Source organism: Chrysochloris asiatica, unplaced genomic scaffold (genome assembly GCF_000296735.1).
Source record: "Chrysochloris asiatica unplaced genomic scaffold, ChrAsi1.0 scaffold00051, whole genome shotgun sequence".
NCBI lineage: Eukaryota > Metazoa > Chordata > Mammalia > Afrosoricida > Chrysochloridae > Chrysochloris > Chrysochloris asiatica.
This window is the reverse complement of record NW_006408569.1, coordinates 19,616,801-19,630,785: the sequence shown is the minus strand read 5'-3', so window position 1 is coordinate 19,630,785 and position 13,985 is coordinate 19,616,801.

Here is a 13,985-nt window from a genome sequence, read left to right as displayed (position 1 = left end):
AGGAAGACCCCCAATGAGATGGATTGGTCAAGTGGAAGCATTGATGGACTCAAACATGGTAACAGTAGTGAGGTTGGCCCAGGACTGGGCAGTGTTTCATTCTGCTGTGCATAAGGTCATTATGGGTTGGTACCAACTCAATGGCACCGAACAACAACAACAACAACCCATGGAAGACAGATTTCAGTGAAGCTTCCAGACAGACAAGGAAGAAGGAGTGGTCGGTCCACCACTTTTGGATGGCTACCCACTGAAAACCTTATGAAGAGCAGTGGAACTATGTCTGATATACTGCTGGAAGATGATGTGAATGGAGCAAAACTTTCAATACTTTCATTTGCTGATGGGGCATAACTCAAAATGAGAGAGAGAGAAAAAAACCAGCTGCAAATGTGCATTTATAATTGGAACGTGTAATATACTAATCATGAATCCAGGAACATGAGAAATCACCAAAAATGAAATGGAATACCTAAACATTGATATTCTAACATTAGTGTGCTGAAATGGACAGGCATTGGCCATTTTGAATTGGACAATAATATGGCTTACTATGCCTACAACAACAAACTTAAGAAGAATGGTATCAAAATATTCAACAATGCATGAAACATCAAAAGAAGATAGAAGGAATGCAAATAACTTACAAAGAAGACTGCTTGATGTCCAGTCATTTCAAAGCATGCTGTATAATCAAGAACTGATGGCACTGAAAGAAGTTCAAGCTGCATTTGAAGGCATTGGCAAAAAACAAAGCTCCAGGTATTGACCAAATACAAATTGAAATGTTTCCACAAACTGATGGAGTGCTAGAGGTTTTCTCTAGTCTTTGCCAACTGATTGGAGAAGATCCATGTTTGTGCCCATTCCAAAGAAAGGTGACCCAGAGGAAAGTGAAAATCATCAAACAATGTCATTAAAATCACATGCAAGTAAAAATTTGCTGAAGATAAATAAAAATTGTTTCAGCATTACATCAATAGGAACTGTCAGTAATTCAAACCAGATTCAGAAGAGGACTTGGAATGAGGTATATAATTGGTGATACTAGAAGGATCGACATCTTCTTATGTTTGAGCCCACTGTGTACCAGAAAGTTGTTTACTTGTGCTATATTGACTATGTAAAGACATTCAGCTGCATGTATCATAACAACCTATGGCTAACACTGTGATGAATGACTATTACGGAACACTTAATTGTACTCATGAGGAACCTATACACAGACAAAGGGGTAATCATTAGAATACAACAAGGGAGGTGTGGACTAGGGTTGTATCCTTTTACCATACTTATTCAATCTGTATGCTGAGCAAATAATCTAAGAAGAATGTGGAATTAGGATTGAAGGAAGAATTATTAACACCCTTTGGTATGCAGATGGCAACAAGCTTGCTTGCTAAAGCAAAGAGGACTTGATCAAATGCTTCAGTATGGATAACACCTCAATGTAAAGAAAAACAAGAATCCTCACAACTGGACCAATAAATAACATAATGATAAATGGAGAAAATACTGAAGTTGTCAAAGATTTCATTTTGCTTGGATCCACAATCAACACTCAAGAAATCTCAAACAATGTATTGCATTAGGCAAATCTGTTGCATAAGACCTCTTTAAAGCATTCAAGAGCAAAGATGTCACTTTGAGGACTAAGGTGCACTTGACCCAAGCCATTGTATTTTCAGTTGCCTCATATGCATGTGAAATTTGTATAATGAATAAGGAAAACTGGAGATGGATTGATAACATTAAAATTATGGTGTTGGAGAGGAATATTTAAAGTACCAGAAGAACAAATAAATTTGTCTTATAATAAATACAGCCAGGATATTTTTTTATAAGTCAGGATGATGAAACTTCATCTCTTGTTCTCTGAACATGTTATCAAGACAGATCAATTCCTAGAAAAGGACATCATGCTTGGTAAAGTGGATGGTCAGTGAAAAAGAGGAAGACCCCCAGTGAGATGGATTTACACAGTGACTGCCACAGTGGGCTCAAGCATAAGAATTGTGAGGATGTTGCAGGACTGGGCAGTGTTTTGTTTTGTTGTGCATAGGTTTGCTATGAGTCAGAACCGACTGGAGGACACCTAACAACAAACACAATTGAGTGTACAAAAGAAGTATGCCCTTAAGGGAATTATGATCCCATTGGGAAAATATGACAATGAATAATATTATAAAATAATATGAAGTCCAATATGTAGTTGTTGTTAGGTGCCATTGAGTCAGTACCGACTCATAGCGATCCTATGCACAACAGAATGAAACACTACCTGGTCGTGGGCCAACCTCACAATCATTGCTATGTTTGATCCTGTGGCTGCTGCCACTGTGCCAATCCATCTCACTTTGGGTCTTCCTCTTTTTCTTTGACCCTCCACTTTATCACATATGATATTCTTCTCCAGTAACTGGTCCTTCCTGACAATATCTCTGAAATATGAGAAATGAAGTCTGGTCATCCTGGCTTCCAAGGAGCAATCTGGCTGTACTTCATTTTGGCAGTCCATGGTACTTTCAATATTCTCTAATATCTTAATGCAAATGCATCAATTCTTCTATGGTCTTCCTTATTCACTGCCCAACTAATGCATGCATATATTATTGAAAATACCATGGTTTGTGTCAGGTGCACCTTAGTCCTCAAACTGACAGTTTTGCTCTTCAACACTTTAAACAGATCTTGTGCAGCAGATTTGCCTAATGCAGTAGTCCAATATAGCTATGTGTTGTAGAATCTCACTCTAATAGAAATTTTGAAAAAGATTGATCGGTGACATCTGGAATTACTTGGAAGGAAGGCTTCATGGGATGATAGGAACCAGAGTTGGGTTTTGAATTGGTGGAGGAGAGAGGGAAGGACATTTGGGGAAAATCATATAGCAAAGATGCAGAGATTATAATTTTAAAATAATTAAATTAATATCTTTTAATCCATTTATTAAAATTTCAGTAATGGCAGCATCTCAACTGAGAGTCGTTTGCATAGAAGTGTTTGGATCTGATCTGTCCTAGTGCCCCCATTCTAGGTGATATAATTGGGGTACTCTCTTAAACTCCTACTCTTGCTGATGCATTCTACCATCCAGAAAGTAAACTAATGTCATGACATTGACAGGAATAATTCCCCATTTTCAGACATTTTGACGAAATGAATAATGTTGACTCATTTAAAAAAGGGGTCTTTCAAAGTCATCAAATTCTGAAACCCTACTTCTTCAGTGCATAAACACCACTGATTTCTTAGAAAGATGCGCTGGTTGTTATGATAAAAACTACACTAATTGGCTTCCTCTAGTTGAAGCTCTGTCAAGCTCACTACCCCACTGAGGATTTGGAATATAGTACTTAACTTTTTGCTTCTCAAAGAACATGTTTCTCAGCAAGTCAGCTGCCTCAGCAGAAAATGAAGGCATTTGAAATGTCTAATACGTTATCCAAATATTTTCCCCTTCATGGGCCCAGACATGCAGTTTCATTTTTATTTGGTATCTTCTTTCTACAGAGTGTTGCTGGAAACTCAGCTGGAAAATTTTAAACTGTGTTAAGTAGATTTGGGGAATGTGTAAAGAATGAAAGCTTGTGGGTAGAACACTAATCTGAAAAAGGAGACCTGAGTCCAGTGCAGGGCTGGTCTGAAGTAAGCTGGGAAGTACTTTGCTCTTTTTTTTTTTTTCTTTTTTGGTCTTCTTGTACTGTCTTCTCCCTTGCCAGAAGGAAAGAAGGATGAAAAGAGAAAATGAAGGCAAGTAAGTCTAGTGCCTCCCTCAATAAGGTGTGTTCTCAACTTCAGACCTTTCCTGATTTCTCTTCCAGTGGTTCAAATAAAAATATAGCTATCTGATGCCTCATTTTGCCAAGGTAATCTTCTGTACTTGTGAATTTATAAGCATATCTGAACTATAATTTTCATGGCTCTGAGTAAGTTTACATCTTACTTATTTCACTTAGGTGTTTTGGTATTCCTTTCATGACATTAAGCAAACAGGTGCCACCATCCTAATATTGGTTTGGTTTTGTTCTTGACCTTCTTGGTAGTAATGGCTAATTGAGAAACCCTGATCATAATGTGTTGTTAATGAAGAATGGAGTCTGTGAGGCTGAATCTGATTACTTTGGAAGAACACATGGCTAAATTGTATGATGTTTGGGGTTCCTGGAGGTCTATGTTCAACTCCTGGAATAGTCTAAGTGATAGTGCAAACTTACCTGAAGGACCTCACCAGGGGGAAAGAGAAGAATCACCACCAGAGTCACCATTAGATCAAGACCAAGAGATGTCTATGTCTTCCAACTCGTTTTACCAATTCTGACTCCAAACATCCCACCCACAGCACTCTATTCTCAGCACTCAATTCTGACTCCAAACATCCAACTCACAGCACTCTATTCTCAGCTGGGTTCATTGCAATGACCACACACAACTCATAAACCATATTCATGATTATGAGGTTTAATAGAGAAATTTTGTTGTTGTTAGGTGCCATCGAGTCAGTACTGACTTATAGTGACCCTATGCAAAACAGAATGAAGCCCTGCCCAGTACTAGGTCAACCTCACAATTGTTGCTATGTCTGAGCCCATTGCTGCTGCCACTGTACCAATCCATCTCTTTAGGGGTCTTCCTCTTTTTCTCTGAACCTCCACTTTGCCAAACATGATATCCTTTTCCAGTGACTGGTCCCTCCTGATAATATGTCTGAAGTATGAGGGATGAAGTCTGGCCATCCTGGCTTCCAAGGAGCACTCTGGCTGTACTTCTTCCAACACAGATTTGTTCTCTTGGCATTCTGTTGACTTTCAGTGTTCTCCTCCAACACCCTAACTCAAATGCATCACTTATTCTACAGTCTTCCTTATTCACTGTCTAACTTTCACATGCATATAAGATTATTGAAAATACCATGGCTTGAGTCAGGTGCACCTTAGTCCTCAAACTAACATCTTTGCTCTTCAAGACTTTAATGAGGAATTGTGCAGCAGATTTGCCCAATGCAATACATCGTTTATTTTACAATTCATGACCAAAAGTATTCAGGATACAGTTCTTTAATGTCAGAACAGCCTCTTCCCTGCCATACCCACATGCAGGCTTCTCTGTGACCCTCGGCCTCTAGGCCTGGCCTCAGCTCTGCTTGGGCAATGTTACAAAGTTCTTTTAGGGATGATGATAAATGCCCAAAGGACTCTTTAATCTGCTTGATCCTAGCTCCATGAATCAGCAAACTTCGTTCCCCAGATTAATTGCTTGTCACTCACTCATCTGTGTCAAACAATTTGGAAGACAGCTACTTGGCTAAAGAGAGGTGACTCAACAGAATGTGGAAGTCATCAGAAAATATCATTAATATCACATGCAAGAAATATTTTGCTAAATATAATTCAAAATTTACTGTAATAGTATATTGACAGGGAATTGCCAGAGGTTCAAGCCGGATTCAGACAGCCGAGGACATGGAATGAGGGGTATCATTACTGACATTAGATGGTTCTTGGCTGAAAGCAGAGAATACCAGAAAGATGTTTACCTGGGCTTTATCAATTGCAAAGGCTTATGACTGTGTGAATCATGGCAAACTCACGTTGTGAAGAATAAATGATCTCGGATACCTAACTGTGCTCATGTGGAACCTGTATATAGACCAAGAAGCAGTTGTTCAAACAGAACAACAAGACACCTAATGGTTTAAAATTAGGGAAGGTGTGTGTCAGGTTTGTATTCTTTCACCATACTTATTTAGTCTGTATGCTGGGCAAATATTCTGAGATTATTTGAAGAAGATTGTGGCATCAGGACTGGAAGAAAACTCATTTACAACCTGCAGTGTGCAGATGATACAACCTTGCTTGTGGAAGCAAAGAGGACTTAAAATACTTACTGATTAAGATCAAAGACCACAGACTGCGATATAGGTTGAACCTCAATGTAAAGAAAACAAAAATTCATACCACTAGACCAGTAAATGACATAATGATAAATGGAGAAAAGATCGAAGTTGTCAAAGACTTCATTTTGCTTGGATCCAATATCAATACTGATGGAAGCAACAGTTAAGAAATCAAATGACATATTGCATTAGACAAATCTGCTGCACAAGACCTCTTTAAAATGTTGAAGAGCAATAATGTCAGTTTGAGGACTACAGTGCACCTGACCCAAGTGATGGTATTTTCAGTAGCTTCATATACTTGTGAAAGTTGGACAGTGAATAAGGAAGACAGAAGAATCCATCCATGTATTTGTGTTAATGGTATTGGAGAAGAATATCAAAAGTACCATGGACTTCTAGAAGAACAAACCAATCTGTGTCAGAAGAAATACACCCAGAATGCTCCTTAGAAGCCAGGATGGCAAGACTTCATCTCTCATACTGCGAACATGTTGATAGGAGTAACAAGTCCCTGGCGAAAGACATCATGCTTAGTAAAGTGAAGGGTTAGTGAAAAAGAGGAAGGCCCCCAAGGAGATGGATTGACACATTGGCAGCAACAGTGGACTCAGACTTAACCACCATTGTGAGGATGTCGCAGGACTGGGTTTATGCTCTATTTATGGCTATTCTTTCATTATGGTAGTGATATCACCCTTCTGCTGCTAAGGCAGTTCATTTATACCCATTATATATAATTGCAAAATTGACCAATCACTTTGTTAAATTTCAAAGTTTTTACAATCACAATTAACCCTGTTAAGAATCACTCACAACTAAATCATGTCATGTCAGCATCTTCCCAAACCTTCCTTTATCCAGACCCATTAGGAAAAAATCATTTGGTGGGAGTTACAAAAACTGTGGATTTAAGAGCCATATTAACTAATTAGCTATACTGCAGAGCCGTATTTACTAATTAGCTGTAGTACTGCACCCTCCATCCCATCTCTCTCTCTCTCTCTCTTTTTTATGTTTTATTGTGAATTATGTGATATTTTACATGGGAGAACATTAGCTTTACATTCATCCTATCATATATTGTTACATTGCCATGGTTACAATCCTGTCCATGCACCATCAACCAACCAAAGGTTATACCCTGCACGCTTGCCCCCTGGTCATCACGACACAGCCCATTTCCCTCTCTGGGTCTAGAGCTCCTGGCTGCTCCATCTCCCCATATCATTGTCTCTGCCTCCATCTATGGCATCACTGTTTCTCTGGGTAGGGTCCCACACTCCTCTCTTCACCCTTGATGGTCCCAGGGACCCCCGCTCCTGGACTGCAAAGTCAACCACTCTCCTCTTCTTACTACAAAATGTCTGCCTTTACGTTTCCAGCCCTCACAATTAGTCCTGATAGTAATTATTCACTATTGTATCACAAGAGACCTATCCCCATCTCCTTTCATCAGCCCTGCCTAGACAGATTGGACACTACTCAGTGGAGATTCTACCTTCCTCTGTGCCCTCCATATATCTCTTTTAATCCATTTTATCTGTTATTTTTCATCTGTGGCTCTGTGTGAATGGATGTGAGAGAAGGTCTTGTGCCCAGACCACATAAGGGAAGAAGGAGGGAAAATACTAAGAAGTATAAGTGTCCAGTGGATCTTTTAGGATTGAAAACAACTTGCCTTTTGAGCAATTTTGCCTCAGGCTGGTACTGGGGATAATAAAGATAATCATCAACATCAGGAAGTGGTGCCCAATTAAGTGCCTAATTGGGCATGATGCTGTACTTTGCTTAGAGGACTTCTGTATTAAGCCTATGACAAATACATTGCTATAGAGACTGCATTGTTGGATGGAAGTTTTAAGTTAGCCAGTGTGTAATGTGTGGTCCATATTATAAAGATCCATTCATTTGGAGGGCCTAAGGGACAGTGAAATTAAAAATATAAATAGAATAGGAATGCAAATATTATTTTGGCTTTATTCCTTCTCAAACATTTAAATGTGTTTTGAGATCTCTTTCCTGCTTTACAGAATCTTTGCTAGGTATTAGGAACATTGTTGAGACGAACAGAGGGCACTGTTGGAAATGGGGAGGGATAAGAAGAAGGCTGAGTTGGTACTGACCCCAAAACTTCCCTGGGAAGATGTCTTTGGATTACTTATAGTCTGGTGGTGGTTGCTTGCTGTGGGGTCGGTTCCAACTCATATTGACCCTGTATAGGGTTCCCAAGGCTATAGATCTTTAAGGTGGGGTGAAGCCTCAATTTTCTCCTGAGGAACAGCTGGTAGATTCAAACTGCTGCCTTGTGGTTAACAGCCAACGTGTAACCCACTATGCTACCAGGGCTCCTTTCCTTGTAGACTAAGACAGTATAAATATATACTAAGATTCTTCAAGTACTTAAGATTCTTCAAGTGCCAAGTGCTGTGCTAAGCACAACAGATCGATTACCTCATTTACTCCTCATAACAAGCATTATACAGATGAGGAAATGGAGGAACAGCGAGTGGAAAGAAGTTGCTCAAGGTCATACACAAAACCAACCTCCCAACACTAAATTTTTACAATATGTTTCTTTTTTATTTTTCTGTTATTATTGGGCATGTTCTCTGCAAATAGTGGATACAGTCAGTTGAGCATTCCATTTAAATACATTCTGGTTAATTGAGGCTTGTTGTTTCATAGAGAGGTTGCAGATGACTCAGACCACGCACAATTAGTCCCTCACTTTCCACCATATAGTGATGTTTGTTGGTAGCTTGTTAATAAAGGTTGAGGGAGCTAATGTGTATATGGAGTCCTGGTGTGGCGCTGTGGGTTAATACGCTGGACTGCAAAGTCAGCTTGAACTGCAAGGTTGGTACCTCAAGCTCACCAGCCACTCCTTGGAAACCCTATACAGGGTTGCTATGGGTCAGAATTGACTCGACAGCACTTAACTATAACAACAACAACAATTGTATATAGAAAAGAAATTTGATAGATACATCGAAGTGAAGGCCTAAGTTAACAAACAAATAATTCAAAGGGCCCTGGAACTCTGTCTAATTTAAATTCTTAGAATTGCATTATTGTTAAATCTCTTCCTCCCCAACAACCCACCAGCTACCCAGCCACAATGGCTTGTTTACCTGGGATTCCTTTATATTAAAGAGAACAATAGCTTTGCAGCTCATAGGGTATAGGTAAAACATGTCTATGCTGTAGTCCCTAGAGTTTGCTCTTACGTGTTTCCATAGAAACAGAACGGTTGCTTGAACTAAAAATCCTTGGATTTATTTTCCTTTATATTTTGTTTAAAACTTGTGCTCATTTTAACAAAACTGAAGGAGAGGTTCCAGATTCTCTGCTGCTGGACAATTAGCATGCATTCACAGAGGAAAAGGGACTCTTGGGTTGCCCTGTAGGATAAACACTGGACTACTAATCACAAAGTCAGCAATTCAAACCTGTCAGCTGCTCCTTGGAAACCATATACAGTATTGTGAGTTGTAAGTGACTCCACAGCACATAACAACAACAACACGGAAGAAAGAAGGCACTTAGTCACAAGTTTTTAATGTCAGTTGCATTATGAACTCTTAACAGAGGTGAAGCTGTATGTGTATGTACGAATCCTCTCCCAACCATCTTTTACGACAGTTTTCCCATTTAGCTCAGAAATTTTGCTTCAGGTCTTAGGACCAAATTTGGAGGCAATAGGATAGTTAAAAATATCGACTATAGAGTCAGAGAGATCAGGGTTTGACTTCTGGCCCTACCATGTACCAACTATGTGAGCTTGACCAAGAAATGTAACCACCCTGATTCCCAGATCCCCTTTTACAGGAATACTGTGACAATTAAATGAGTTAACCAATTGTTGGCATAGTGCCCAAAACAATAAATGGTAGCTTTTAAAATTATTTGCCTTCCCCCTACCTTGTGTTTACTGATTTCATGTTACATTCCTTGACACTTTTGAGTTACTTGGCAGTTGAGTTCCAGGTATATATGTTGTCTATGAGATCAACTAGATTATAATCACAGGTGGCTTCTTTTCTAGTGTAATACTGAGCACCCATGAACTACTAATTGAATGCTTGTGGGAGTAAAGACTTAGTGATTCTTTGGAGATTTATTTTTGTCTCCCAGGAGTCCTGCTAGTCACTCTCTTTTCTAACTTCTGCAGCCTTGCGAATATAGTCTGGTAAGACATGTGCAATATGCTCAATAGATTCTATCTGTAAGGACTGATGAAGACAGAAGAATACTATCGTACAACCTATATCTGCTCTGCTTCAAGTGCACCTATGCTTGAGAATCATTTTATTTGAGGAAACTTTACTGTGTTAAGTTTCATGAGCCTCAAGGAAAGCCCCTGGTACTGGGTGTGAGCCACCAACCTTTTTCCATCAGGACTGAACCGGGGATCAGCAGCAGCTTTACTTTAAGGTTTTCCTATAGATCACTATTGGAAAGTGGTGTCAGTAAAAATGAAGATGTTAACATTTAGCCTGCACTATTTTTCTCTGATATTTTACAGTTAAAGATGATTACGATGAAAAATCAATTATAGGAAAGGATGCCAGTTAAATGGCATGCTGCTTATAGGCAGCCTGCTAAAGGAAAAGGGGAGACATTAAAAAGTTACTAACGAAAATTCACTAAGTGTTTACAAGGACTTTGCAAAATAGATGGTAGAGTGAAAATAGGGCTCATGTGATAAATGAACACAGAGTCTGGCTATGCCTCAATTGTAAACCCCTCAAATGGAAGAAGTTATTTGAATTCAAATTATTTTTGCCACACTGAATAGAAGAAACATCCAAGGAAGGTCTTTAGGTGATTTGCAGGTCAGAGCCTCATCCTAGTGAGTGGGTCATTTTGCTGTTTGTTCTCCCTTAGCCCTCCTGAAGGTGTACTGCTGTAGATGGCATCAAGGTGTCAAGTTGGTTGAATTTCTTTAGTGAAGAAAAAGTCCTTGATATTAGAGGAGCCTCTCCTTCCAGCCTGGAATACACAGAGTCATTGTACCAAAAGGAAATAGTTGATGTTCAACCGTTTAAAGAGGTAGCTTATGATCAAGAGCCAATGATACTGAAGGAAGAAGCCCAAGGTGCATTGAAGGAATTGGCAAAGAACAAGGCACCAGGAATTGATGGAATCAAAATTGAAATCGTTCAAGAAAGTGAGGCGGCTCAGGAGGCACTCACTCATCTCTGCCAAGAAATTTGGAAGACAACTATCTGGCCGACTGATTGGAAGAGATCCATATTTGTGCCCACTCCAAAGAGAGGTGATCCAACAGAATACAGAAATCATAGGACAATATCTTTGATATCTCATGCAAGTAAAGTTTTACTAAAAGTAATACAGAAACGGCTGCAAGCATACGTTGATAGAAAACTTCTAGAGTTTCAAGCTGGATTCAGAAGAGGCCGTGGAATGAGGAACATCATTGCTGATGTCCGATAGATCTTGGCTGAAAGCAGAGAATATCAGAAAGATGTTTACCTGTGCTTTATTGACTATTCAAAGGCTTTTAATTGTGTGACAACATTGCAAAATATGAGTATTCTGGAACACTTAATTGTGCTCATGAGGAATCTGTACATGGACCAAGTGGCAGCTATTCGAACAGAACATGGGAACAGTGAGTGGTTTAAAATTAAGAAAGGTGTGCAACAGGGTTGCATTCTTTCACCATACTTATTTAACCTTATGCTGAGCAAATAATCTGAGAAGCTGGGTTCTATGAAGAAAAACATGGCACCAGGATTGGAGGAAGACTCATTAACAACCTGCGATATGCAGATGATAGAACCTTGCTTGCTGAAATTGAAGAAGACTTAAAATATTTACTGATGAAGATCAAAGACCATATCCTTCTGTATGGATTGCATCTCAATGTAAAGAAAACGCAAATCCTCACCATTGGACCAGTAAACAACATTCTTACCAAGGGAGGAAAGATTGAAGTTGTCAAGGATGTCATTCTTCTTGGATCAACTATTAACACTCATGGAAGCAGCAGTCAAGAAATCAAATGATGTATTGTATTAGGCAAATCTGCTGCACAAGACCTTTTTAAAGTGTTGAAGAGCAAAGATGTCAGCTTGAAGACTAAGGTGCGCCTGACCCAAGCTGGACAGTAAATAAGGAAGACTGTAGAAGAATTGATGCTTTTGAGTTATGGTGTTGTAGAAGAATATTGAAAGTGCCATGGGCTGTCAAAAGAATCAACAGATCTGTGTTGGAAAAAGTGTAACCAGAGTGTTCCTTGGAGGCCAGGATGGCCAAACTTCATCTCTCATATTCCGGTCACAGTGTCAGGAGGGACCAGTCTCTGGAGAAGGATATCATGTTTGGTAGAGTGGAGGGTCAAAGAAAAAGAGGACGACCCCTAGCGAGATGGACTGGCAAAGTGGCAGCATCAATGGGCTCAAGTGTGGCAACTGTAGTAGGGTTGGCCCAGGATCGGGCAGTGTTTCGTTCTGCTATGCATAAGGTTGCTATGAATCAGTACCAACTTGATGGCACCTAACAACAACTCATTCCAGCCTAGAGACTCACCTGTAATTCCACCAGGGGCTGAGGGGAAGGCCTGAGGCACAGACTGGTAAGAAGGCAGTAAAGGGGAGAGTAAATAAGGGAGATCTGAGTCAAGGGAATATAAGTGAACTATCTCTGGGCTTACTAAACCACTCTCTTCTGTTCCCTATTTCTAACCCTACGGAGCCCTGGTAGTGAGTTAAGATTTGTGCAGCTAACTGCAAGGTCAGCAGTTTGATTCTACCAGCTTCTCCACTGGGGGGAAAAAAAATTGGACTTTCTGCACCCATAAAGATTTACAGCCTTGGCAACCCAATGGAATACAACTGCCACATCTCTAACTCTGCCTCTTTCTAATCCGTGGTCCACGCAGCCACCATTTCTTTTTCTAAAATCAATGTTTATCTTATTTCCTTGCTTAAAACACTTTAGTGCTCCTATTGACCTAAGCTGCAAGCTCAAGCTCCCTGGCATGATGTGTACAAGGCTCTTCATGATATAGCTCTTGCCTGCCTCTGCATTCTCACCTCTTCTACTTTGTGCTTCATACTCGATGCTTTAGGACTAGTGAATGGTTTAGTAGTCTTTTTCTTTTTACTCCTGCTCATTCTCTACAAACTTATGCATTCAAAAGTCCATCTCATTTCCTGGTCCATGCAGATTGTTCTGTCTGAGACACTCTTTCCACCTTCTTTGCTCATTCCTGTTAAACCTTCAAGATTGTAAACAAAATAGCAAAGAAAGGTGGCAACAGCTTTTCCCCTCAAGATGAACAGGAATTAGTAAATAAAGGTAGAAGAAGCATTAAAAAAATTATCAATCTAGTAAACTTTTGTATCAGGTGATATGGAATAAAACATGACACTTGTGTTCAAGGGACTTCTAAATGCAGTGAAAATACCCATGAAAAAGGGATTATGCTTTTTTAGTTGTGGAAATATACATAAAACATACACCATTTTAACAATTCCTACATGTATAATTCAGTATCATTGATTGTGTTAGGTTGTACCACCATTCTCATTACCCTTTACCAAATCATTCCAATATCAGTAACAGAAATTCAATGTCAACTAAGCAAAATCTCTTAGAGGGAGATTACTTTTCCAAGAAATTTTCATGGAGGCATCTGAAGGCAGGTTCAAGGGGCACAAATTGTACAGTGGGGAATAGACTGGTGTGATAGGAGTATAAACACCGAGGCCTTTGCTGATGAGTTGATTCTAATACTAGGGGAACACCCAGCCACGGGCCATATAAGGCACATGAAATCATTTGTTCTGGCTCTGCCAAGGTAACCACACTTCCAGCCATCACATTGTTGATTTTGTTGTTAAGTGCTGTTAAGTGATGTTTTGTTGTTAAGTTTCTGACTCAGCGACGACCCTGTATAGGGCTTCCCAGGAACAGCTGGTGAGTTTGAACCGCTGACCCTGTGGTTCAAAGCAACCTTGCAATGTAGTGCTTATTCTATAGCACCATACCAGGGATAAATTAAATGTTTGACCAAATATAGCTGGCTAATTTTTAAGTTGATAATTTTGTATGCTCC